The 24,877-nt window shown below is 40.7% G+C and overlaps 1 long non-coding RNA gene across 1 annotated transcript; it reads left to right on the top strand.

Annotated features, from left to right (window-relative positions):
• The first annotated feature begins 20,927 nt into the window (after positions 1 to 20,927).
• LOC120003123 lies at positions 20,928 to 23,002 on the top strand. The gene is made up of 3 exons (XR_005469268.1): positions 20,928 to 21,022; positions 21,126 to 21,273; positions 22,859 to 23,002. It is a non-coding gene; the product is annotated as an uncharacterized LOC120003123 (long non-coding RNA).
• The last annotated feature ends 1,875 nt before the right edge of the window (positions 23,003 to 24,877 follow it).

Genomic DNA, 24,877 nt, shown 5'->3' with positions numbered 1-24,877 from the left:
CGGAGCAAGCAAGCTCCATCTTACAAGCCACCACTCCACCTAAATATAAGGATCCCGGTTGCCCTACCATTCCAATAGTCATAGGGAACCATAGGATTGAACAAGCATTGTTGGATTTAGGTGCTAGTGTTAATCTCCTTCCATACTCGGTCTATCAACAATTGGGGTTAGGTGAGCTTAAGCCTACAAGAATTACCTTGCAACTAGCCGATAGATCCGTCAAGATTCCTAGAGGAATAGTTGAAGATGTGCTAGTTCAAGTGGATGAATTCTATTTCCCGGTTGACTTTGTGGTTTTAGATACTCAACCCCTCCCTAGCTTTAGCAAACCAATCTCAGTTCTTCTAGGTAGACCCTTCCTAGCAACTTCAAATGCTTTGATCAATTGTAGGAATGGTGTCATGGTGCTATCTTTTGGGAATATGACAGCGGAGATGAACATCTTTAATGTGTCTAAGCAAATGGGAGAGTTTGAAGACATTAGGGAAGTAGATTGGATCCATTCATATGTTGAGGAGAACTTAGAGAAAACTCTTGCTAGGGATTCGGTGGAATGTGTGCTAGCTTCGAGTGAAAAAGGTAGTCAATTTTTAGTTGAGGAAGAGGAAATTAATGAGATTTTGGAGTCTTTAGCTATCCATAGCATAGGACGATTCAACCCACCCATTGAGGAATTAGAACCTTCCAAGACTAAGCTTGAATCATCTTTAGAGCAGCCACCAACACCGGAAAGGAAACCCTTACCAAGTGAGCTGAAATATGTGTTTTTGGGAGAAAATGAGTCATACCCTGTTGTGATATCTTCCCTACTTACTTCTTCCCAAGAAGAGAAACTTGTCCAAGTGTTGCAAAGGTATAGAAGGGCAATAGGTTGGACAATTGCTGATTTGAAGGGTATTAGTCCTTTGGTTTGTACTCATAGGATTTACATGGAAGAGGAAGCTAAGCCCATTAGACAAATGCAAAGACGTTTAAATCCGAACATGAAGGAGGTAGTTAGGGGGGAGGTGCTAAAATTGCTTGACGCGGGGATAGTTTATCCCATAGCGGATTCCAAATGGGTATCTCCTACCCAAGTGGTCCCCAAAAAGTCCGGAGTTACGGTAGTTAAGAATGACAAGAACGAATTGGTGCCCACTCGAATTCAAACCGGGTGGCGTATGTGTATTGACTACCGTAGACTCAATATGGTTACTAGAAAGGACCATTTCCCCTTACCCTTCCTTGACCAAGTCCTTGAGAGAGTAGCGGGTCGAGCCTATTATTGCTTCCTTGATGGGTATTCTGGATATAATCAAATAGAGATTGCCTTAGAAGACCAAGACAAGACCACATTCACATGTCCATTCGGAACTTTTGCTTATAGACGCATGCCTTTTGGGTTATGCAATGCTCCGGCTACCTTTCAAAGGTGCATGATGAGTATCTTTAGTGACATGGTTGAGAAGATTGTGGAGGTCTTTATGGACGATTTCTCGGTTTACGGAGATACCTATGACCAATGCCTTGCTAATTTGGCATGTGTGTTAAAAAGATGTGAGGAGAGCCAATTGGTTCTCAATTGGGAAAAGTGTCATTTCATGGTGACACATGGAATTGTATTGGGACACATTGTGTCATCCAAAGGGATAGAGGTTGACAAGGCAAAAATTGAATTAATTCAAAAGTTACCTCCCCCTACATGTGTTAAAGATGTGAGATCTTTTTTGGGACATGCGGGTTTCTATAGAAGGTTTATTAATTCTTTTAGTTCCATTGCCAAACCTTTAAGTAACTTGCTTGCTCAAGATGTCTCTTTTGAATGGACACCACAATGTCAAAAAGCCTTTGATGATTTGAAAGGTGCCCTAACCACCGCACCCATTATGCAAACTCCCGATTGGAGTATGCCCTTTGAACTCATGTGTGATGCAAGTGATGTGGCGGTTGGGGCGGTCCTAGGACAAAGAAGAGAAAAGAATGCTCATGTTATATACTATGCTAGTAAGACTTTGAATGATGCTCAAGTGAATTATACCACCACCGAAAAGGAATTACTAGCTATAGTCTTTGCTTTGGACAAGTTTAGGTCCTATTTGGTTGGCTCGAAAGTCATCATCTTTACCGACCATGCAGCTTTGAAGTATCTACTTTCAAAAGCTGATGCCAAGCCTAGGTTGTTAAGATGGATTCTCTTACTTCAAGAATTTGACCTTGAAATTAAAGATAAGAAAGGAGTGGAGAATGTAGTAGCCGACCATCTCTCTCGACTTCCCGGACAAAATTTGATTTCACATGGCCTACCCATCAATGAGCATTTCCCGGATGAACAACTCCTCCTCACTAATGCCATCTCTTCTAAATTGACTCCATGGTATGCGGACATTGCCAACTTTTTGGTGACCGGAAACATGCCATCTCATTGGAGTACGATTGATAGATCCAAATTTCTTCGCAATGTGCGAAACTTCTTTTGGGATGACCCATGTTTGTTCAAGTATTGTTCTGATCAAGTGATTAGGAGGTGCATTCCCGATAATGAATTTGAAAGTGTCATGGCCTTTTGCCATAAATATGCTTGTGGAGGCCATTTTTCCTCCAAAAAGACCGCAGCCAAAATTCTTCAAAGTGGCTTATATTGGCCTTCTTTGCACAAAGATGTCCATGCTTATTGCCTATCTTGTGACAATTGCCAAAGGCTAGGTAATTTAGAAAAACGTGAGATGATGCCCCTCCAACCTATTAACATTTTGGAAATTTTCGATTGTTGGGCCATTGACTTCATGGGACCCTTCCCTAATTCATTTGGTTATTTGTATATCTTGGTTAGTGTGGATTATGTGTCCAAGTGGGTAGAAGCCATCCCTTCTCGAACAAATGATCACCAAGTTGTGATAAAATTTTTAAAAGAAAACATTTTATCAAGATTTGGGATGCCTCGAGCCATCATAAGTGATGGTGGGTCTCACTTTTGCAATGCCCCGGTTAGAACTTTGATGAAACGATATGGCATTTTGCACAAAGTTGGCACCCCATATCATCCACAAATAAGTGGCCAAGCGGAATTGGCAAATAGGGAGATTAAACGTATTCTTGAAAAAACGGTTGGTCCCAATAGAAAAGATTGGTCTTCAAAATTGATTGATGCTTTGTGGGCTTACCGTACTGCGTATAAGACTGCCCTTGGAATGTCTCCTTATAGACTTGTCTATGGCAAGGCTTGCCACTTGCCGGTGGAATTGGAGCACAAGGCCTATTGGGCCATTCGCACTTTGAATGACTCCACCGATCAAGTTGGGGGGCATCGCAAACTCCAAATCCAAGAGATTGAGGAGTTGAGGAATGATGCTTTTGAAAATGCTAAAATTGCTAAGCTTAAAATGAAAAGATACCATGACAAGCACATTGTGAGGAAAGTTTTTCATGAGGGACAAAAGGTTCTTTTATACAACTCCCGGTTACACTTGTTTCCCGGGAAGTTACGTACCAAATGGACCGGACCTTTTATTATCCGTAAGGTTTCCCCATATGGAAGCATTGACATTGATGATCCTAGGAGTGGAAAAACTTTTAAGGTTAATGGTCAACGTTTGAAACCATACTTGGAAAATTTTAATGAATTGGCCGAAGAATGGGACCTTGTGGATCCCACTCCTTCCGAGTGTGCGTGAAAAGAGCTCTCTTTTAAATATGTAGTGTTAGATTATTTTTTTTATTCATTCTTGGTGTGTTTTTGTATGTTCACAATGCATTTCACAATTTGTTCTTGCCTTGTTTTCCATTCTTGACATTGGGGACAATGTCTCATTTAAGTTGGGGGGTGAGGGAATTGTGAATCCATTGTGAAACTTGCTTTATTTTGGTGTGCTTTTGTGAATATCAAAAATTTGAAAAAAAAAAAAATAAAAAAAATTCTTGTTGTGTCATGCTTGGATAGTGTGGTTGGTATTAACTTTTTCAGGACATGCTTCGTTTCTCATGAATCCAACCACTTTTGAAGAGTATGGTATGACTTCCTACCCTTTATCTTATTGTGTTGCGCTTTGTTGTTCATACATGCTAGATGGACTTTAGGAGGGGAAGGGTAGAGGCCTTTGGAATTCACTACCAATTTGAATGTTAATTTCTTATTCTTGTTCAAACGTGCAAGTGTAGAGTAGGTTTCTTGATTTCTTTTGTAAAGTTGATACATGCAATTGAGTGAAATAATTGTAATCAATCTTTCTTGGGATGATTGGGACCTAGTTGGATATAAACTTGTGTAGTTAAGCAGACATCTTGGCATTGAAGCATTTGTAGGACTGCGTTTTTGGATCCTTTTGTCTGAAAAATTACCTTTTTACCCTTCTCATTCCTTTGAGCCATTCTTCGTTGATACACATTGGGTTTCGGGTGATGTTTTTCATTGATATTCATTTGACATCTTATGAGCGTGTTCTTCAGTAGCTTTGCATCAATTACATTTGATTACTGAGAAGTGTGATTTTTGTATTTTGCCGCTTGCCTGTGAACTTAGGATTGAATGATTCATTAGGTTGAGAGATTTGAGCCTAGCCTATTCATTTGTGAGTGATTATAAGCCTAAATTTCTTTAAGCCTTTTTAGTTCACTTACAAGCCTTGTGTGAACCACTTCCTTACATATTTCCCACCTTTGGTTGCAAGGTTGAGTAGGAGCTTGAAAAATAAATCAGTAGTGATATTATCCCTCCTTATTACGAAAAAAATTATGAGGGTTGTTGTAAAAAAAAAAAAAAAAAAAAAAGGTGTATGCAATAAAGTTAATCCTTTGTGTGTAAAGGATGAGAAGTGTTTGAAATTGTGGTACAATGGAAGGGGTGACAAAAATGAGAGTTTAGCTCACATGTTTGAACTTAACCTTGCAACTTGTTACCTAGATCCAAATTCTTCCTATCTTGTCCCATGACCACATTACAACCCATTTAACCTTTTGATGAATTTGATCCAAGGTAAGCAAGTAAGTTGGTGAATGCATTAATTGCTCTTGTAGGTGATTTATTTCTCAAAGCTATGCCCATCCAAATTATCTTTTATAAGCACATACATTTAATTCAATTGTGTAAGTCATTCACTTAGCACAATGCTTTCATGTTTTTGTGTACATTTGGGATTGAGAATTTATGAACACCAAAAGGGTCCATAACAAGGTTTTGCTTGTGTGAATATGTTGAGTTGTCTAGTTTGATTGCACATATATTTTTCATAGTATAAAATGTTCTTGGTCATTTTTAAGGGGATTGAGATTGATTTTCCAAAGATTTTGCATGTTTTTGACCAAGCAGGGGAATTAGGGGATTAGCTCTATTTCTTGCATGCGAGAATTTAAGAATCATTATGGTACTTTCAAAGTAATAGTGGATCCCTTGGCAAGTGTTTGTGGGTATCGCTCTGATAAGCCCTCACGAGACTACAACTCGTCCACTAGGGTGACCTAGGGGTTTAAAGGCTTGTTGCATGCGCTAAATGCAACCGTGATGCCTACGTCAGTGAGTTAGGATTTTATTTAGTAGATTTTAGTTTTAGGTAGTGGTTTCATTGCTAGGGACTAGCAACGTCTAAGTTGGGGGGTGTGATTGGACCTCTATTTTGAGGTTCTAATGTCCTTTAATTAGGATGTTCTAGCACTTAGTTAATGTATTTGATTGCATTTTAGCTTAATTTTACACTTACAAATGTTTCCCCTTGGTTTTGTAGGAATCGGACCTTGTTCGGGCAAGTTGGAGCACTTTTTGGGCACTTTTTGCTGTGAGGTGTCGGGACACTTCCCAAGGTGTCCGGACACCTGTCCGGACACTCGTCCGGACGCTTTCTTCACAAATTGAGGCAGAGGCTTCAAAGTTGATGGACGCATGAAGTGTCCGGACACCCGTCCGGACACCTACGGCGAATCTGCAATTTTCTGCACCGAAATTTCAAGGGCACTTAGGGTAAATCATGTATGTAACCAATGGGAAACGATTTTATAAGGGTAGTTAGGTATTTTCTATTGTAAAAAGAGAAGAAAACCCTAAAATTGGGTCTTCCTTCACACAATTCATCTCCTCCAACTTCTTGCCTCCATTGTTTTTCTCTCTCTTTCTTTCTCTAGGATTTTACTTAGTTCTTGTGATCTTGTTTGTAAACATTGGTTTTCATCTATAAAATTGATGTTTATTCTCATTATAATGAGTGGCTAAGTTCTCTTTCTAGTTTCTAGTCCCGAACGGTGGGTGCAAGGTTTCGATTACTCAAGGTATGCTCAAAGAATCGTAGCTTCGATTTCTCTCTTTTAATTTCGTGATAGTTGTGTGATTGGATCTATGGGAATGACATATTTGATTGTATTCTTGGATTGTATAGTCTAGGGATTGCATCTAATGTGTTCGATTGAGAATTGTTAAACCCATTGCATGATTTCCTTAATTAATTGAGTTTTTCATTGCATAGCTATTAATTATGTGTATTGATGATGGGGTTTTGGGTTAATTTAGGAATATGCATGGGAGAGTTATGGTTAATTGATCTTTGAGTGTGAAACTAGGGTGTTAGCCAAGCCGAGCCCCAAGGGGGAACATTAATCCATAATATTAGGTGCTTATCCCTTTGCGTTCATCATAGATTAAGAGACCCAATGGCCTACATGCATGAATTGAAGTCTTATATCCCAATTCTCTTTGCATATGCATGATTGATAGTATCACACAATGCATTGTGTATGGTTGTGTGTGTTTGCAATGATACCTTGAGTATGAGAACCGAGTAGCCACCGGGACGGACTAGAGACTAGGTTTTTTTAATTAATTGTTTTAAATCCACTTTGTGCTCACTTTGATTACAAAATCGCTTATGCTACCGAGTCATTCGGCCCATTTCTTTTACTTGCTTTTATTTGATATTCATTGTGTTTATTAGTGTTAGATAGTCATTTGCATATCATTCACTTCAAATTTGCATTGCTTCCTTGTGGATCGATACCGGACTCACCGGTTTATTACTTGACGATACCCTACACTTGGGGTAAGTACACACACACTTTGGTGTCGGTCAACAGTCTATGTCTCTTCAAAATGAAATCTACCTCTCTTTCCTTGAGTTTCTTTCTCTCATTAGGCCTTTCCTATAGAAGAACCTGAATTGGCCTATGATCAGAATGTCGAAAATCCAGATTAATACCAACTGCCAACATGAATTCAAGCCTCCAATTATCCATAGCACAGAAATGATCGAGTCTTTATTGAATGAAATCAGTTTCTGGCTGCTTGTTGATCCATATAAAACAATTAATATCAACTGTAATGGCTTTAAGATCTACTCGCCCGAGTACTTCTCCAAACCACCTCATGGAGTTCAAATTCTTTGGTCTACCTCCATTGTTCTCCTCATCCAAAAGTATTTCATTAAAATCACCTCCCACTAGCCAAGGCAGCTGATTGAGCTCTTCCATCATCCCCAATCTCTCCAGCAAATCCTAAGATTGGTTCCTACCTCCACTCTTGGATTGCCGTAGAACCCAGTGAACCGCCACACCTTACTATCATGAGTAACTACCGCATCAATATGACCCTGTGAGCATGATTTTACTGTCACTTGTAAAGGGTATTTCCAAAATAGAATTAGTCCGCCCCGTCTACCTTCACAATCTATGACAAATATACCATCATAACCTAATTTTGTTCTCAGCTTGTTACATTGGAGTGAAACTAATTTAGTCTCACATAAGAACAACAAGTTGTGTAATACCCGTCTCAAAATAAAAAAAAATAAATACAATATAGAATAATAAAAATAAAATAAATAAATTGGATTTAGTTATAAAAAGAATAAATTGTGGGGTAAAAAGAATTATTGGGAGGGTTTAAAGAATATTAGAGTTAAAGTTAGGGTGAAATGAGTAAAAGAATAAATATAATGATTTAGATATATATATATATATATATATATATGTAAATAAATAAGTTAAAGTATTGTAAAAAAAAATTAAAAAAAAAAAGATTAAACTGGGCGAAGGTCCGTGAATATTTTAGAAAACGGGGAAGCCACCCTTTGCGGCCCACCACCTCCGGCCAGCCATTTCCAGTGGTAGTCCGGCCACTTTTCCGGTCAGTAAGGGGACCCAAGCTTGAGACCTACACCCACACTTCATTTGAGAAGATTTAAGGTAAATTTTTTGGTTCTAGCGTTAGGAGTTAAATGAGTTTTGGGGTTTTGATTCTTTGAGAGTTTCTTTTGTTCAATAACTCAATATTAGATTTTAATCTTCTTATATTATTAGGTACAAGTGTGGTTCTTGAATCAATTCAAGAGAAAGCTTGAAATTCTTGAGTTAGTGGAACTAACAAAGTTCATGGTAAGGGTTAGTGACTCAAATTGCTTTAACTAAGGTTGGGGTAAGATGGAAATAATATTGTGATATGAATTTAATTGCTTAACCTTAGAGAATTAAGGTAGGAAATGAATTTAGTGAAATTGGGGATATTGCGTAGTATGGAATGTTATACTTGAAAGGATTGGTGAATATGGAAAATTAATGGAGCTTACCTTAATGAATAGGTTAGCGAATTGGCATGAAGTATATGTTGCTTCTTGGTGAGGATTGCGTGTTTATTTCAAGGTAGGGATTTCTTACTATTTTTATTTCAAAACACTTTCAAGCCACCAAATTGCTTGAATGGTAAGTTTGGTTTCCGTCTCGATCTTTCCCGAGGGGAAACAAGCCCTTGCATACTTACCATCTTTCCTTTGCATTATTGTCAATTTATTGGTGATTTAATTTGATGGATATATAAACTTGGAATGCTTGGTCATAAATCGGGCATTATGTAAATCTTCATGCATCACGATGAATGAATGTTTTTATCTATATGTGTTGCACGAATGACATAAATTATAAGAATTTACATTAGATGCATGGTGGGTTACGAGGGTGGTCCTGGGCTCACGTTAGGTGTTGGATGTTATTTGGGCACGTGCGTGGATGATGGATAGGAGCCTTGTGATGGTCCTAGTCCATAGGATTCCCGTAGTGGTATTTATTACTGCACGCTGGCTAGTTATTTGATGCTAGACCAGGCGTGGCAGGCTGAGATATCACCGTCGTGCCAGCGGTGAGTGGTTGCGACCACATGCGTGCCAACCTTCTCTCTATCGGTTTGAGATTGATGAATATGCGATTGTGTTATTAATTGGATGCTATAGAGAGAGGTAGTGCGGTGGATTCTCGTCGGCTTATCACCGCAGGGCGGGAATCTGATTCGCCGGCTTTGGTGTCATTGGTGGAGGATAAGGAGGTTCGGTTGGGTTGATCGGGTGCATTAGTTTGCATTGCATTTTGTTGCATTAATTAAACGATATTTCTTCTCCAACCTTATTATTCTTTACTTGTCTTCTAGTATTTATCCCTACTGAGCCTTCTGCTCACCCTATCTACTTTCCTCCCACAGGTGAGCCAGGATCTGGTGCACATGCTGCGGATCAGTAGGAGGACGCGTGACGGAGGTGGCCTGGATTTTTGTTGTTGTGTGACACGTGTGTGTGGATTTTACATATGTATGGTGTGATGTTGGTACGTTTTAGTAGTTTAAGTTCATGGATATAGTATGCTTATGGTTGGATTGATGTATGGTGTTGTTTTTCTTGGCCGGGAGTGGTGGCCGTGACTAGTGTGTGTTTGATGACGGACCTACGGGTCGGTTGATGTTGATGATATTAGAAGTGTGTTTTTTCTTGTATGTAATCTGATTATAGGTGGGGTTCCTCAATTTATGGGGAGATACTGCCAAAATTTTTGGTAAAGTTTATATTGGGTTGGGACGTAACACTTGTGATGCACGTGATTGTGTTTGGTGTCAGAGTATTTGCGTATTTCTCGTTTTCTTCACGCTCCGCGGATCGGGGCGTGACAATTTGGTATCGGAGCCAGGTTGGCTCTGTTTGGGACCGAGGGGGTAGGTCAGTATGCATGTGTGAGTGTGTTTGTTGTGTTGTAATTATGTATGGTTCTCCAGGCCACGTCACGACCTCTACTGATCTGGTATGTTTTCTTCAATCCCGTAAATCCTCGAATCGTATTTGTATTGATCAAAAGTTGTGTCTTCTGTGCTACAGATGGACACACATAGGACTACTCGTTCCCGCGATGGGGGACGTGGGGGAGAGCAGGGATGCGTGTCTTCTGAGGACCCAATAGTAAGGGGATTATCGGGGATCGGAACAACCGAGGCGATTAGGCTGGACACACATTTATTTCCAGAGTTGAGTATGATGGATCCTCTAGTGCAGGAGGAGGATTTAGGCCAGGAGCTTGGAGATGAGTCGACACTTATGCATGAGATAGGTGAGGAGATCCCAGCACCTACCCAGCCAACAATAGCAACGCAGCTTGCTCCTTTATTGGCAGCACAGGAACAGTCCGTGAGGAGAATGTCAGAGAGATAGGGGCTGTTACTCGACTAGTGCAGACTCAGACTGCACGAGTACCAGAGGTCCGCAGTGAGGGACAGACTTCAGGGGTACGGGGAGATGAGCAGGGTGTGCAGAGAGTTGGATTAGCTACGCAAGACTGATCCACCCACTTTTACAGGTGATACGGATGTGGCACGTGCATATGAGTGGATTCAGCAGATGTCCCGCCGGTTTGAGACTCTGGGGATTCCTGATGAGAGGCGAGCATTGCTGGCCTCCTATTATCTGAGGGAGGCAGCTTATGAGTGGTAGGATTCATTGGATCAGAGGAGAGAGACTATGACATGGTTATCCTTTGATGAGTTGTTCATGCAGCATTTTGTACAGCAGTCTTATCGTATGGATAGAGCCCGTGAGTTCTTGACATGTCAGCAGACTCCGGATATGACTGTGAGTTAGTATGAGAGGAAGTTTGATGAGCTATACAAATTTGGTAGGAGGAATGCACCAGATGAGGTGAGCAAGGCAGAGCAGTTCAGACAGGGATTGCTTCCTGCAATAGCTACACATTTAGTGGGATTGAGGTTGCAGACTTATGCTGATATGGTGGAGACGGCCTTATAGTATGAGATGAGTTTCAGGGAGTCTCGGAGGTACTGGGATACGCATAGAGGCCGAACATCATCTGTGGCAGGTACTTCTTCTAGAGGAGGTCAGAAGAGACAGAGGACCGATGGGTAGAGACAGGAGGGACATATTGGAGGTCGAGGTAGAGATCAGAGGCCACGAGGTGGTAGAGGTACACATCAGGGGCAGAGGATTTGTCGTCGATGTGGACTTCTTGGACATTTGAGAGCACAGTGTACAGCTCTAGGGGTGGAGTGTTTTTGATGTCGTAGGGTTGGCCACCGGATGGCAGATTATCCTCAGCTTGAGTGAGGAGGACAGCAGGATCAATACTTACCAGCACCACCAGCTCATCCGGCCCTCCCTGTACCCCCTATTACATCTACACCATCAGGGAGGGGACGACCACCGGCTAGGCAGCCACAACAGTAGCAACAGTCAAAGCGGCAACAGACTTTGACTTAGGGACGAGCATTTGCTCTTACTCACCAGACAGCACCAGAGCATCCGAATTTTGTTGGGGGTACGTTTCTTGTTTCTAATTGTTGGGCTAGAGTTTTATTTGATTCGGGTGCCACTAGTTCCTTTATCACATCTTCGTTTGTGTTGGCTTTGGGGTTAGAGGTGAGACCGATGAGGCGAACGATAGTGGTAGACTCGCCATTCGGCTAGTTCACTCGTATTCAGGGCTATTGCATTTGCATGTGTCGGTTTGGTGATATCGAGTTGACCGCTAATTTGTACGTTCTTGACTTCCAAGATTTTGATGTAATCTTGGGAGTAGATTGGTTGACGGAGCAAAAAGTAGTTTTCAACTTTTGGGAGAGGAGGATTACTTTAAATGCGCCTGGTGGGGTGGTGATTCAATTGAGGGGATCGAGGGGTGTTCCTTGTCCACATTTTTTGGACAACCCCTCCTACACCGATTGTTCAGTAGTGAGTTTGACTACTTCTTCACCTAGTGGCGAGGTGATTGCCCTGACACTTGTAGTGGAGAAGTTTATGGATGTGTTTCCAGAGGATTTGCCAGGTCTACCTCCACAGAGGGAGATAGATTTTGTCATAGATTTGCTTCCGGATACGAAGCCAATTTTGATTGCTCTGTATCGGATGGCTCCAACAGAGTTGAGGGAGTTGAAGGTACAGTTAGAGGATTTGGAGAAAAAGAAATTTATTAGACCGAGTGTTTCACAGTGGGGAGCACCGGTGTTATTTGTGAAGAAGAAAGATGGCACGTTGCGTATGTGCATTGATTATTGGCAGTTGAATCGGGTGACTGTGAAGAATAAGTATCCGTTGCCGAGAATCAATGACTTGTTTGATCAGTTGAGAGGAGCACGCCATTTTTCGAAGATTGATTTGTGATCGGGCTATCATCAGTTGAGGATTCGAGAGGAAGATATTTCAAAAACAGCATTTAGAACTCGATATGGACACTATGAGTTCTTGGTGATGCCATTTGGGCTCACAAATGTTCCGACAGCGTTCATGGACTTGATATAGCGGGTTCTTCACCCATTTTTGGATCGTTTTGTGATTGTATTCATAGATGACATTCTGATTTATTCACCTACTGTAGAGGAGCATGAGCAGCATTTAAGAATAGTATTGCAGACCTTGAGAGAACATCAGTTGTATGCAAAACTTAGCAAGTGTGAATTCTGGGTGACAGAGGTGAAATTCTTGGGCCATGTGATTACTCAAGAGGGAGTGGCAGTTGAGGCATCGAAAGTGGAGGCGGTAGTGAAGTGGGAGCGGCCTAAGAATGTTACGGAGATACGGAGTTTCTTAGGGCTAGTTGGTTATTATAGAAGATTTATTCAGGATTTTTCCCGTGTTGCTTCATCATTGACTCGCCTTACGTGAAAGGGAGTTCCGTTTGTGTGGTCGGAGGAGTGTGAGGTGGCTTTTCAGGAATTGAAACAAAAACTCACATCTTCACCGGTGTTGATTATTCTGGAGAGAGATGTGGGATATCAAGTGTATTGCGATGCGTCCAAAGTTGGACTAGGATGTGTATTGATGCAGCAGGGAAGAGTTGTAGAGTATGGTTCGCGATTGTTCAATACACACGAACATAATTACCCAGTGCATGACCTAGAGTTGGCAGCGGTAGTACTTGCATTGAAGCAGTGGAGATATTACTTGTATGGAGAGAGATTTGAGGTGTTCTCAGATCATAAGAGCCTCAAGTATCTCTTCGCGCAAAAGGAGTTGAATCAGAGGCAACGAAGGTGGATGGAGTACTTGGAGGATTATGATTTCTCATTGAATCATCATCCAGGTAAGGCGAATGTAGTTGCGGATGCCTTGAGTAGGAAGAACCGAGTTACGAGGTTGGCGGTGCGAGAGTGGGAGATGTTAAAGACGGTTGATAGTTTTGGGTTGGAGCTACAAGAGCAGGGTAGCCAGATGTACTTAGGGAGCATTGTTACTCGTCCTGTATTGATCCAGAGAGTAATAGATGCTCAAATTGGAGATGCTACATTTGATACTTTCAAAGAGGAGAGTGGTTGGGCTAGAGGCAGGTAGATTGATAGTACCCAAGGATGAGGAGTTACGTGAGGAAATTTTGAGAGAGGCGCATTATTCGAGATTTTCTATGCATCCAGGGGGTACCAAGATGTATAGGGATTTGCATAGATAGTTTTGGTGGAGAGGTATGAAGGCAGATATGGCAAGGTATATTGCGAAGTGTCTTACTTGTCAGTAGGTAAAGGCGGAGCACCAGAGACCGGCGGGGTTGTTTCAGCCACTTCCGGTAGTAGAGTGGAAATGGGAACATATCACGATGGATTTTTTGACAACATTGTCTAGATCTCTTCGTGGGCATGATGCAATATGGGTGATTGTGGATAGATTGACAAAATCGGCACATTTTCTTCCGATTAGCAAGACGGACACGTTGGAGTCTTTGAGCCGATTATACATTCAGGAGATTGTGAGGATGCATGGGGTGCCACTTTCTATACTATCGGATAGAGATCCGCGATTTACTAGTAGGTTTTGGGAGAGTTTGCAGGAGGCTTTGGGAACAAAACTGTGTTTCTCTACTGCGTTTCATCCGGAGAGTGATGGTCAGAATGAGCGGACTATTCAGATATTGGAGGACATGCTACGGGCATGCATTATGGATTTTGGGGGAAGTTGGGAGAATCATATGCCTTTGGTGGAGTTTGTATACAACAACTCCTACCAAAGTAGCATTGAAATGGCGACGTATGAAGCTTTGTATGGGAGACCTTGTAGATCATCATTGTGTTGGGCGGAGGTAGGAGAAACGACATTATCAGGTCCGGATTTGGTGAAAGAGACGCAAGAGAAGGTGGAAGGGATTCGAAAGCGTTTACTTACAGCTCAAAGTAGGCAAAAGTCCTACGCCGACCGAAGAAGAAGACCATTGGAGTTTGTGGTGGGTGATAAGGTGTTCTTGAAGGTGAGTCCACGTAGGGGAATTCAGAGATTTAGCAAGCAACGGAAGCTAGCTCCACGGTATATTGGACCATTTGAGATTTTAGAGCGGATTGGACCGGTGGCATACCGGTTGGCTCTTCCGCCACGATTATCCAGGGTTCATAATGTGTTTCATGTATCGGTGTTGAGGAAATATGAACCGGATCCATCACATGTGTTGGATTGGTCTGCTTTAGAGGTGGATAGATGGGAAAAAGTTACTAGATCGAGTGTAATTCCATTGGTAAAGGCGCTATGGTTGCATCACGGGACGGAGGAAGCGACATGGGAGTTGGAGTCCAAGATGCGGGAGAAGTATCCCGATTTGTTCACATCCACGGGTACGTACGTGAATTTCGAGGGTGAAATTTTTGTAAGGGGGAGGATGTAATACCCGTCTCAAAATAAAAAAAATAAATACAATATAGAATAATAAAAATAAAATAAATAAATTGGATTTAGTTATAAAAAGAATAAATTGTGGGGTAAAAAGAATTATTGGGAGGGTTTAAAGAATATTAGAGTTAAAGTTAGGGTGAAATGAGTAAAAGAATAAATAAATAAGTTAAAGTATTGTAAAAAAAAATAAAAAAAAAAGATTAAAGTGGGTGAAGGTCTACGACCTTCACCCGTGAATATTTTAGAAAGGGGGGAAGCCACCCTTTGCAGCCCACCACCTCCGGCCAGCCATTTCCAGTGGCAGTCCGGCCACTTTTCCGGCCAGTAAGGGGACCCAAGCTTGAGACCTACACCCACACTTCATTTGAGAAGGATTTAAGGTAAATTTTTTGGTTCTAGGGTTAGGAGTTAAATGGGTTTTGGGGTTTTGATTCTTTGAGAGTTTCTTTTGTTCAATAACTCAATATTAGATTTTAATCTTCTTATATTATTAGGTACAAGTGTGGTTCTTGAATCAATTCAAGAGAATGCTTGAAATTCTTGAGTTAGTGGAACTAACAAAGTTCAAGGTAAGGGTTGGTGACTCAAATTGCTTTAATTAATGTTGCGGTAAGATGGAAATAATATTGTGATATGAATTTAATGGCTTAACCTTAGAGAATTAAGGTAGGAAATGAATTTACTGAAATTGGGGATATTGCGTAGTATGGAATGTGAGACTTGAAAAGATTGGTGAATATGAAAAATTAATGGAGCTTACCTTAATGAATAGGTTAGCGAATTGGCGTGAAGTATACGTTGCTTCTTGGTGAGGATTGTGTGTTTACTTCAAGGTAGGGATTTCTTACTATTTTTATTTCAAAACACTTTCAAGCCACCAAATTGCTTGAATGGTAAGTTTGGTTTCCGTCTCGATCTTTCCCGAGGAGAAATAAGCCCTTGCATGCTTACCATTGATCTTGGGTTCATTTTGATTTGATGGTACCCTGAATAAGCATCCAAGAAGCTAAGGAGTTCCTGGTTTGAAGTTGCATCCACCAATTGATCAATCTTGGGAAGAGGATAACTGTCTTTAGGATAGACCTTGTTTGGATCTGTGAAATCAACACACATACGCCATTTTCCATTTGCCTTCTTTACCATGACCACATTGGCCAACCAATCTGGGTACTGCACTTCTCGGATGAACCCAGCTTCAAGTAATTTCCCCACTTGTTCCTTGATAGCGATTTGTCTCTCTGGGGTGAAGTTACGCTTCTTCTGCTTAACCGGCTTGGTTCCCGATATGATACTCAAACTGTGGGAGATAACTTCTCTACTAATCCCCAGCATCTTGTGCGCACTCCATGCGAAGTTGTTAATGTTGGATAGGAGGAGCTTGGTTACCTCCTCAGCTAACTTTTTATTTAACTGAGGCCCAAGGAATAGTTTCTTTTCAGTTCCTTCTTTCACGGTTATGGGAAGAAGCGCTTCAGCTGGAGTAGGCTTTAGTATCTTTTTTTCTTCCCTAACATCTAAGCTTCCAACTGATATGGTGGTCTTCTTTTTATCCTTCAAATCAGTATAGTACAACATTCGAGCTAACCTCTGGTCCCTCTTTATTTCTCCTACCCCATTAGAAGTTGGGAACTTCATTTTGAGGTGGTAAGTAGAGACCACCGCCCGCGAATATGACTCCCTTGGGTATTATGGATTCCCTAGCGAATCCATATAGAGGAACCGAGAAACTCTTCAATCTATCTTCTGAGATTTTCATTTCTCTGAAGGCATGATAAAGTAAGATATCTGCTGCACTATCATTGTCTACTAGGACCTTCTTCACCGTGAAGTTGGCGATGACTGCTTCTACTACTAGGGTATCATCATGCTGGATATCTTCAGCATCTTTTTCTGAGAAAGTAATCTTTTCTTCATCCCTTCTTGGCTTCTTTCTTTCCTTACTCACTTCATTAATTCGAGCATAGCCCTTCTTACCGAGGAGCTTTCTCCTCCTACAGCTAAACCTTCTACAATTACTCCAATTGTTCCAGCAGTCTCCCTTTGGTGACGATGAGACATATCCCTTCTTCTTTGTCTCCTTCGGTCACCATCCCTATCATCACCATCGGTTCTTCTTCTCTTTTCTTCTTTATCTGAAGTGAAATGCTTTAGGTAGCCTCTCCTAATGAGACCTTCAATCTCATCCTTGAGATGCCTACATTCTTCAGTATCATGGCCATGATCCTTATGGAACATACAGTACTTATCCGAAGTACGCTTTTCGGTTGGGGCCCTCATTTTCTTAGGCCACTTCAATATGTCCCTGTGGCTTACTTCAAAAAGAATATTATGAAATGAATTATTAAGAGGAGTGTAGAAACTATAACGTGGGATTGGACCCTGGTCAGTCTTCCTGCTGGATTGATCATCCTTCCTCTCATCACTTTTTCCTTCTACTCTTCCTTGCTTCTTGCTTGGAGGGGGTAAGTCTTTCTCAGTCTTTCCCAAGGCGCTCGAGCCTTTTTTGGCAGGGGTCGAGGAAGAAGAGAACTGGGAAATCTTCATCATGTCCTCCAACTGCATGAACTTATCCCCCCTAGCGTATAGTTCTCCCATGCTCTTCGGGCGCTTCTTCGTCAATGAACGTACATATGCTTCATCCCTTACCGTTCTTACTAGGGCTGAAATAGCTACTTCTACCTGGACATATAGGATCTCCAAGCATGCTCTGTTGAACCTAGCAAGAAATGATCGAAGTGATTCTCCTGGCTCATGGTCGAGACTCATAAGGTCTAAACTAGTCTTCGTTGTCCTACGTACGGCGGAGAAGTGAAGCGCAAGTTTCTCGGACAAGTGCCCAAAACTAGTTATACTATGTCTTGGTAAGTGATTGAACCATGTTCTTGCTGGCCCAAAAAGGGTTGATGGGAAGATCTTACACATTATGAGGGCGTTTGCCCCCCAACACTCCATCATTGATTTGAAACCCTGGATATGGTCACAGGGGTCAGTCAACCCTTCATACTTCTCCAGTTTTGGAACAACAAGGTGACAAGGAATTTCAGCTTCAAGTATCTCAGAAGCTAAGGGTGTTAACATACTGTCCCACACTCCCTCCATTAGGGATACTCCTTGCAGTACTGCAATCTTCTTGTTCATCTCATCTAGGTGTCGGCCGACATCTTCATTGTAGGTTGTTCCCCTTCTAGTACTTTCTCCAACAGTACCCTCGGGGTTCACTCTTCGAGTAGTTTCTTTAGATCTACCGGAGTGTGAACTTCTCACTTCCTCATTATCCCAGATTTCTTGGTTCTGTGGGGGAGCTACTTGTAGACCTACAGGTTGATTAGATTGTGACTGCTGGTTCATGATTAGTTTAGTCAACATTTGTACTTGCTGGGAAAGTTGTTGGAACTGTTCCTCGGTGCAGGGTACTTGGGACGGTCCAACTAGCAAGTTATGCGGGTTTGTTCGGTCAGCGACATCCCCATGGTGCTCTACCTCATCATGATGGGGGTGATCACCTTGTTCCCGATCAGGATCATTAGGGTCAACAACTCGACGACTTGTCTCTGAAGTTGAATCGACATTCTTTCTCAATCTAACCATTGTGAGTTTCTTTAGGGAAATATACTTCCTTCCCACAGACGGCGTCAAACTAATGATGTCTGAAACAGGTCTACCCTATTAGACGAATCAGCCAAGTCAGACTGAGTAGGAATAAGTGACTTCTCCTTTATTGGTACGTGATCTCTTCCTTCCTTCATGCATAAGAAGCAAACATAAGCTTTGGTAGGGCCCCGAGGGTGTACTCGGGGGGACCTCTCCGACGCTCAAGTCAGTACAGTACTAAACTCGAGAGGATGGCTCGTTGCTTTGAGTGTTGCCTCTTGCTCAGTAAGTATTTTAGAGTGCAGGAGTTAGTGGCTTACCTGAAGGTAGAGGCTCCCCTTTTATATGAATTTGAAGTGTTTGAGTTGTAGTAGAAGTCAGACTCTCTCTCATTGGTTTCTTGGAGGGCTTTTCGGGAGGATAAATTACCTCTATGGCATCCTTCAAAGGGGAGTAGGACTCTGTCTAGTATTGGAGTCTTACGAGGATTCTTCATCAGCTGAACTTCGTACGTACACGCTTCTACAGTACGGTTACCGAAGTGTGGTCTTCGGTCTGTTCACTGAGGTATGATCTTCAGTCTGTCTGTGCAGAGGTGTATACTTCGGTTAAGAACCGAAGTTTTACCCTTCGGTATGTCACCCATATCGACCTCGCTGGCACTTATTCTGCCACGTGGCCTTTTACCATTATTAGGGGTATTTTGGGAATATCACTAGGGTGTTCTCTAACGTTTCTTGTGCTTTTCATTCATGATTATGTGTAGCTAAACGCTTTTGCTAGGGCTTGATGAAATCTTAATATGATTCTCTAGTTTGTTTATTATTCTTATCTTTGATTGCTCTTTTGATGTTGAATTTTTAATCACTGTGCTATATACTTGTTTGATTGCTTGGATTGTTGGCCACCAACTAAATTTTCAATTAAGTAATTTGATGCAAGCTCACATAGATACCATACGGGATTTGGGGCCAACTTCTTGTGATTAGGAATTGGGAACGCATAGGGTAGATATCATACTCCTAGGGTTTACATGGCATGTTAATGAATTCTTACACTCATGGACATCTTGCATGTTCATATTTGAGTTAGATACCATAATCAAATTGCATGTTAAGATAAACGAATTAGCCTAGATACGTCTTAGTGGATTCGCCAACAATATCGATTGAGTGAATTAAAGGTGAGGTAATCAACAACTAGGGAGGATTATTAAGATGGATTCATTGTCCTAGTGCTTTCATAAATTTGCTTTCACAACAAAAATCAACAAGTTTGTGTTTTCTTTAATTCGTTACTTTAATTTTGTAACTTGCTATCTTAAATCAATCATCTCCCAATAATTATTTCTTTTGCTAGGTTTAGTATAGTAGTTAATCGTATTGTTTATCCAATCCTTATGGTTCGACCTCATTTTTGCATAACCTATTCTACTACGGTCTTGTGCGCTTGTGAGTATTTTAATTTGGGATTTTTCTTCGCTTATTTTAAGCGATCGAAAATTACTATCAGTAATGCCTAGATCGAAATGAAAAATTCTCCATGACGAGGAGGATCAAAAGGGGAAACATCTTAAGGAACAATCCTACAAGGATAAGGGATTTTGTATTGTCTCCTATAGTCCTATATCACTTCGTTTGAAACTCTACAAGTCAAACCACCAGGCTTTGTGTGGCCTGCTAACTCAAAACTCTTCAAAGATTAGGGTTAGAAGTGCAAAACTCTAAATCGGGGACTTTATCTAACTACGATGAACTCTCCTCGTCTGACGAGTAGCCCTTATAAGACTCATTTGGCTAATAAGGTCGAGCATCCTCTAAGACATTATCAGAAACATTGGAATCATAAATGGATGACATTTTTCTGAAAAATGTACCTCGGTATAAGTAAAGAGAATGCTCAAGTAAAAGAAGAGTTTGCTCGGTTTGGAAATTGCTCGGTGTACAAAAATCATTACTCGCTCTCAATCTCACAATAAGCAACAGTGCGGAAAATGATAACCCCACCACTATTTATTGTGGGGCCAACAACTAAGATCAAAAGACTCTTCATATTCTCTAATCTAAGCCGCATATCTTAGCAGTCGAAAAGTTACTTCTCAGTCGAGACTCTATATTTTCTTGCTAAGAGCATCATTGAAGTTCTTGGCTTTTTCTTTGCTTTTCTGACTTAAGCATCAGAGTGTCTTTCCCAAGAGAAAACACCTTGGGCTAGTCTTCGTAGCTTACTTTGTTTATCTTCCAGCTAAGAAACCTTCATCTGCAGCACCGTGTCAGATTCGCACGTCATCAATCACGATCAATTACGTCGTCAAAGATTGTAAAACCCCAAAATTTTTGGAAATGATATGATCGAAGTCCAGTAAAAGAATTGGGTTAAGGGCTAAATTTAGAGAAAAGTGGAGGGGTCAAAAGAGAATTTTAGAAAATATAAATACCTAGCATACGGGTATATATATCCCTATATACTTTTCATTGTAAACTAAACACGTAGAATTTGGCAGCCGCTCAAGAAGAACCAAATCCACTTCAACCCCAGCAGCCGGAAAACATCGCCGGAGGTGAAGGTACAGGGTGAGTAAACAATTTTCTCTCCATATATATTGACTGGGGTGATTTCCGGTTGAATATAGATTTAATGGATTTCTTGGTGTTGTTGGTTGGATGCAAGTGCCAGACAAGGGGCTTAAAGTTCGGCGGAAGTGTCATCAGAGTTGGTTTGGAGGCAAGAACTTTGGGAAGTAAAACTAGGAGTTGGTATTTATGCGATAAGTGTGATCTGAGGACTAAAGTCATCAAAGATTCAAAGGATTACTGGATTTAAGGTGAGAAACATTCATCTTCATTAGTATTGGATTATACCGTGATGAGTTGTGATGACTGAACAGCACCTCTGTGTTGTCCGGTTTAGTTGGAACTCAGGTTCCATTGAAGAATGGTGCACGGCCGTGGTAGGTCCAAGCCACTGAAGTGGCTGGGGTGGAGAAGACATAGTCGGGCATGGACATGGGCTGGGTAATTTTCCTTGGCCCAGGTCTTAGCACATGCATGACAAGACCTCGTGGGTTATTAGAGGAGGTGAAAGCAATAGGTTATTTGGCCATTTAAAAGAAGAAAATTTAATAACTGAAGTGTGTTTGTGGGCCATTAAAGTAGATGAAACCATTTGACTATTTAAGAGATTAAATTGAAATGTTGAGGTCGGACATATGGCCTTTTAAAGGGCATTTGGCCATGAGATACGTAAAGGTCTTTTAACCAGACTTTTAACTTTGATCACTTTGATCCACAGCTTTAACTGGATAAATATATGGGTTTAGTCGTCTAGAACCCATTAGGTCAGACCTAGTGGGTCAGTTCAGGTTATGGAAATATTCAAATAATCAGAATTTGTTTTGGGTTATTTAATGACTGCTATACGTCGATATTTTTTTTCGGAGATCGAGAAAACGCAGTAGACGTTTAGCTTTGTTTGCACTGCTATCGAGGTAGGGGTTCTCCATTTATTGACCTCTATTACCCGATATTTCTTGTTCTACAATTGGTTGTGTTTCCCTGGTGTGTTAAATACTTGCCTCTTGAATCATTCTTTGTTGTCTCTTCATTGGTTCGTATTTCTCCGTGCTAGACTATAATATTTTAGTATGTAGCTAGGCATGTGTAATTTTGGCTATGGGAAACTGTTTGATTTGATTAGGACTCTTCGTAGAGCTTGGTGTCCTATTTTCTAAGAAAGTAAAATATTTTCTTAACGATTTTGGAAATGGGTTTTGGGTGCATGGAAAACCTTATTGTAATACATGCATCATGATATATGTTGACTGTGTGTTTGGATTGTGGATTTGTGGAGATGGGTGGATGTGATAGCCTTGTTGTCGTTGTTTGGCTCTGGTTTGTGCGGTGGTTGTGACTCACGACACACCACTTTGAGACGTGATCACTGTCTGGGATTTATTCCCCTTTATCTGTTCCCACATGATTATTCGGGGATTTGATTGTCGTGGCCTCCGAGGGGAAATTTGGACTACCGTGCGACGTGATTATATGGGGATTTGATTGTCGCGGCCTCCGAGGGGAAATCCGGACTGCCGTGTGCCGACGTTTGGATGTGGATGATTTGTGGCGCTATGCGCATTGGGAGGAGATGTGTGTTTGCATATATAATGTGCATGTTTATATATATATGCATATTGGGTTGTGATTGTGACATGAGCATAATCCTTTTGTTCCTGCCTATTCTTGTATTACTCTTGAGCTGATTGTTGTTTTTGTAGACTAGTTCTACTCTTTGTAATATCGTATGTGGTTCTCTCTCTCGGTATTCACATCATGGATATCCGAGTCCTTATCGGGTACTATACCCTTACTGGGCTATTTAGCTCAATCTCTATTTTCTTCTTTCCCTTTCAGGTGAGTACGTAGATGGTGGCCAGCTTCTCGAGGCGTGAGTGGTGTCCCCATGGATACAGTTGTGGTTTATGGGTAGCATAGGGTTTGATTATTAAAGACTTCCGCTTTGTTAAATTTTAAAGACTTATTAATTATCTCTCAATGGATTTCTAAATGCATTTTATTCAATTTTTTTTGGAATTATATTAAATGATTTTGGAGGGTTTACATGGATAGTTTATGGTTTGGACAAATTGGTAATTCCGCAGACCCCCCTCCGGGACGGGTCGTTACAGTTGGTATCGGAGCTTAGGTTCTAGTATCCTAGGCAGTATCCATGGGTATCGCTACACGTTTCAGGACTGGCCGGTAAGCCATCTTTTGGTTTGTGATGGTTGTGTTGTGTGTATCACTCGTTCTTTTAGAGCTTGATATGTTATACTCATGTGATTAACATTTTTATCAGAAATTTTCCAGAACATGGGAAAAATAGTAATGGAGAGAGTTGTTTATGAATTAGTTCACTTTATGATAAGGGAACAATCTGAAATTGATATTGGATTTACTAGACGATTGGTGAATTGATGGTACATTTGTTTTCCTTACCATGTGTGGTAAAATAAATGGAAGTTATTGCATGGGTTTGAGCATTATTCGTATTGATTGGATGACTTTGGATGTGTGGGCATTGTGATGTTTCAGGGTATTTGAATGATCATAATCTTTATGACTGAATTATTCTAGATGGTGAAACATAGTTACGGATGTGATATGGACTGAATTTGGATAGGGTATTGGTGATGTGAATGTGGTATTGGTTACTTGTACATAAGTATATGTATCAAATTGGCTTAGCTGTTTATTTGAATGACTCGACTGTGGTTAGATTTAATTATCGGATTTTGTGATGGTTGAAATTGGTTGTTGGATTTAGTTGTCAGGTATTTTGTGATTGGTGGCGTTGGATTGTGATATGGGAAATTGGTTTTGATGTGTGGTATAATTCTATAGGTTGAAATCAAATATTAGTTGTAAGCTTAATAGAAGCGAAAGTTTTGGCGCGTAATCTTATTGAATTTCGAGATTCGTTCAAGCTTTTCGAGGTGTAGTTAAAATTATCTTGGGTGCATTGAAGTTTCATTGTTTCATGGATTATTATTAACTATAATGGGACTGATTCATTTGAGATTTGAATTGAGGTTTACCTTGGTGCTTTAGTATCTGTATGAGTATTGACATTAGTAGCATTACCAAGTTTGATTAATGGAATACAATCAATACATTGATATTGACAATTTTTGAGACATTAGATTAAACTGATGCATGTGTTATTGGAGGTTATATATATTGGTGTTGGCGACTTGATATTGGTAGTTGTACATCTTGGTGTGATATTTTGGATTTTGACTTTTGGTGAATTGTTTGGTTGATCTGGGTTTAAGATAGTGATAGTGATTTGTGATGGATTGGGATCTCTTTACAGAATATTGTGGTCTGAATAATTATTCATGTCTTTACATGGTGACTTTAGAATTGTAATTGTGGTATGAAGAAAATTATTGTGGGGTTGTATAGGTGAAGACTTTGGAAACACACATTGTTAGTAATAATAGAGTGCTTACGAGTATATTGTATGTATTGATACTTATTAGCATGATTGGTAAGTGATCTGTAAATCATTGGTTCTTTGGATATGTGAAGGATTGGTAATAGGCATTGAAATATATTCTGCTAAAATTTTGAGGAATAACGATCTGTTGGATTTGGGACTTGGTGTCTATTTATTTTATTTTATTTATGATGGTGGAGTAAGAGTTAGTGGTAGACTTATAGTACCGGTTGAGGAGACTTTACGGGATGATCTCATGAGGGAGGCCCATTATTCTCGATTTATGGTTCATCTGGGTAGAAATAAAATGTACCAGGATATGAGGAGACAGTATTGGTGGAGTGGTATGAAAGCCGACATAGCTCGTTACGTTGCACGATGTCTTACTTATCAGCAAGTTAAGATTGAGCACCAGAGACCAGGAGGATTGT

Source organism: Tripterygium wilfordii, chromosome 7, assembly GCF_013401445.1.
Source record: "Tripterygium wilfordii isolate XIE 37 chromosome 7, ASM1340144v1, whole genome shotgun sequence".
NCBI classification, from domain to species: Eukaryota; Viridiplantae; Streptophyta; class Magnoliopsida; order Celastrales; family Celastraceae; genus Tripterygium; species Tripterygium wilfordii.
The sequence above is the reverse complement of the archived record's forward strand: the minus strand, read 5'-3'. Positions and strand labels throughout refer to the sequence as shown.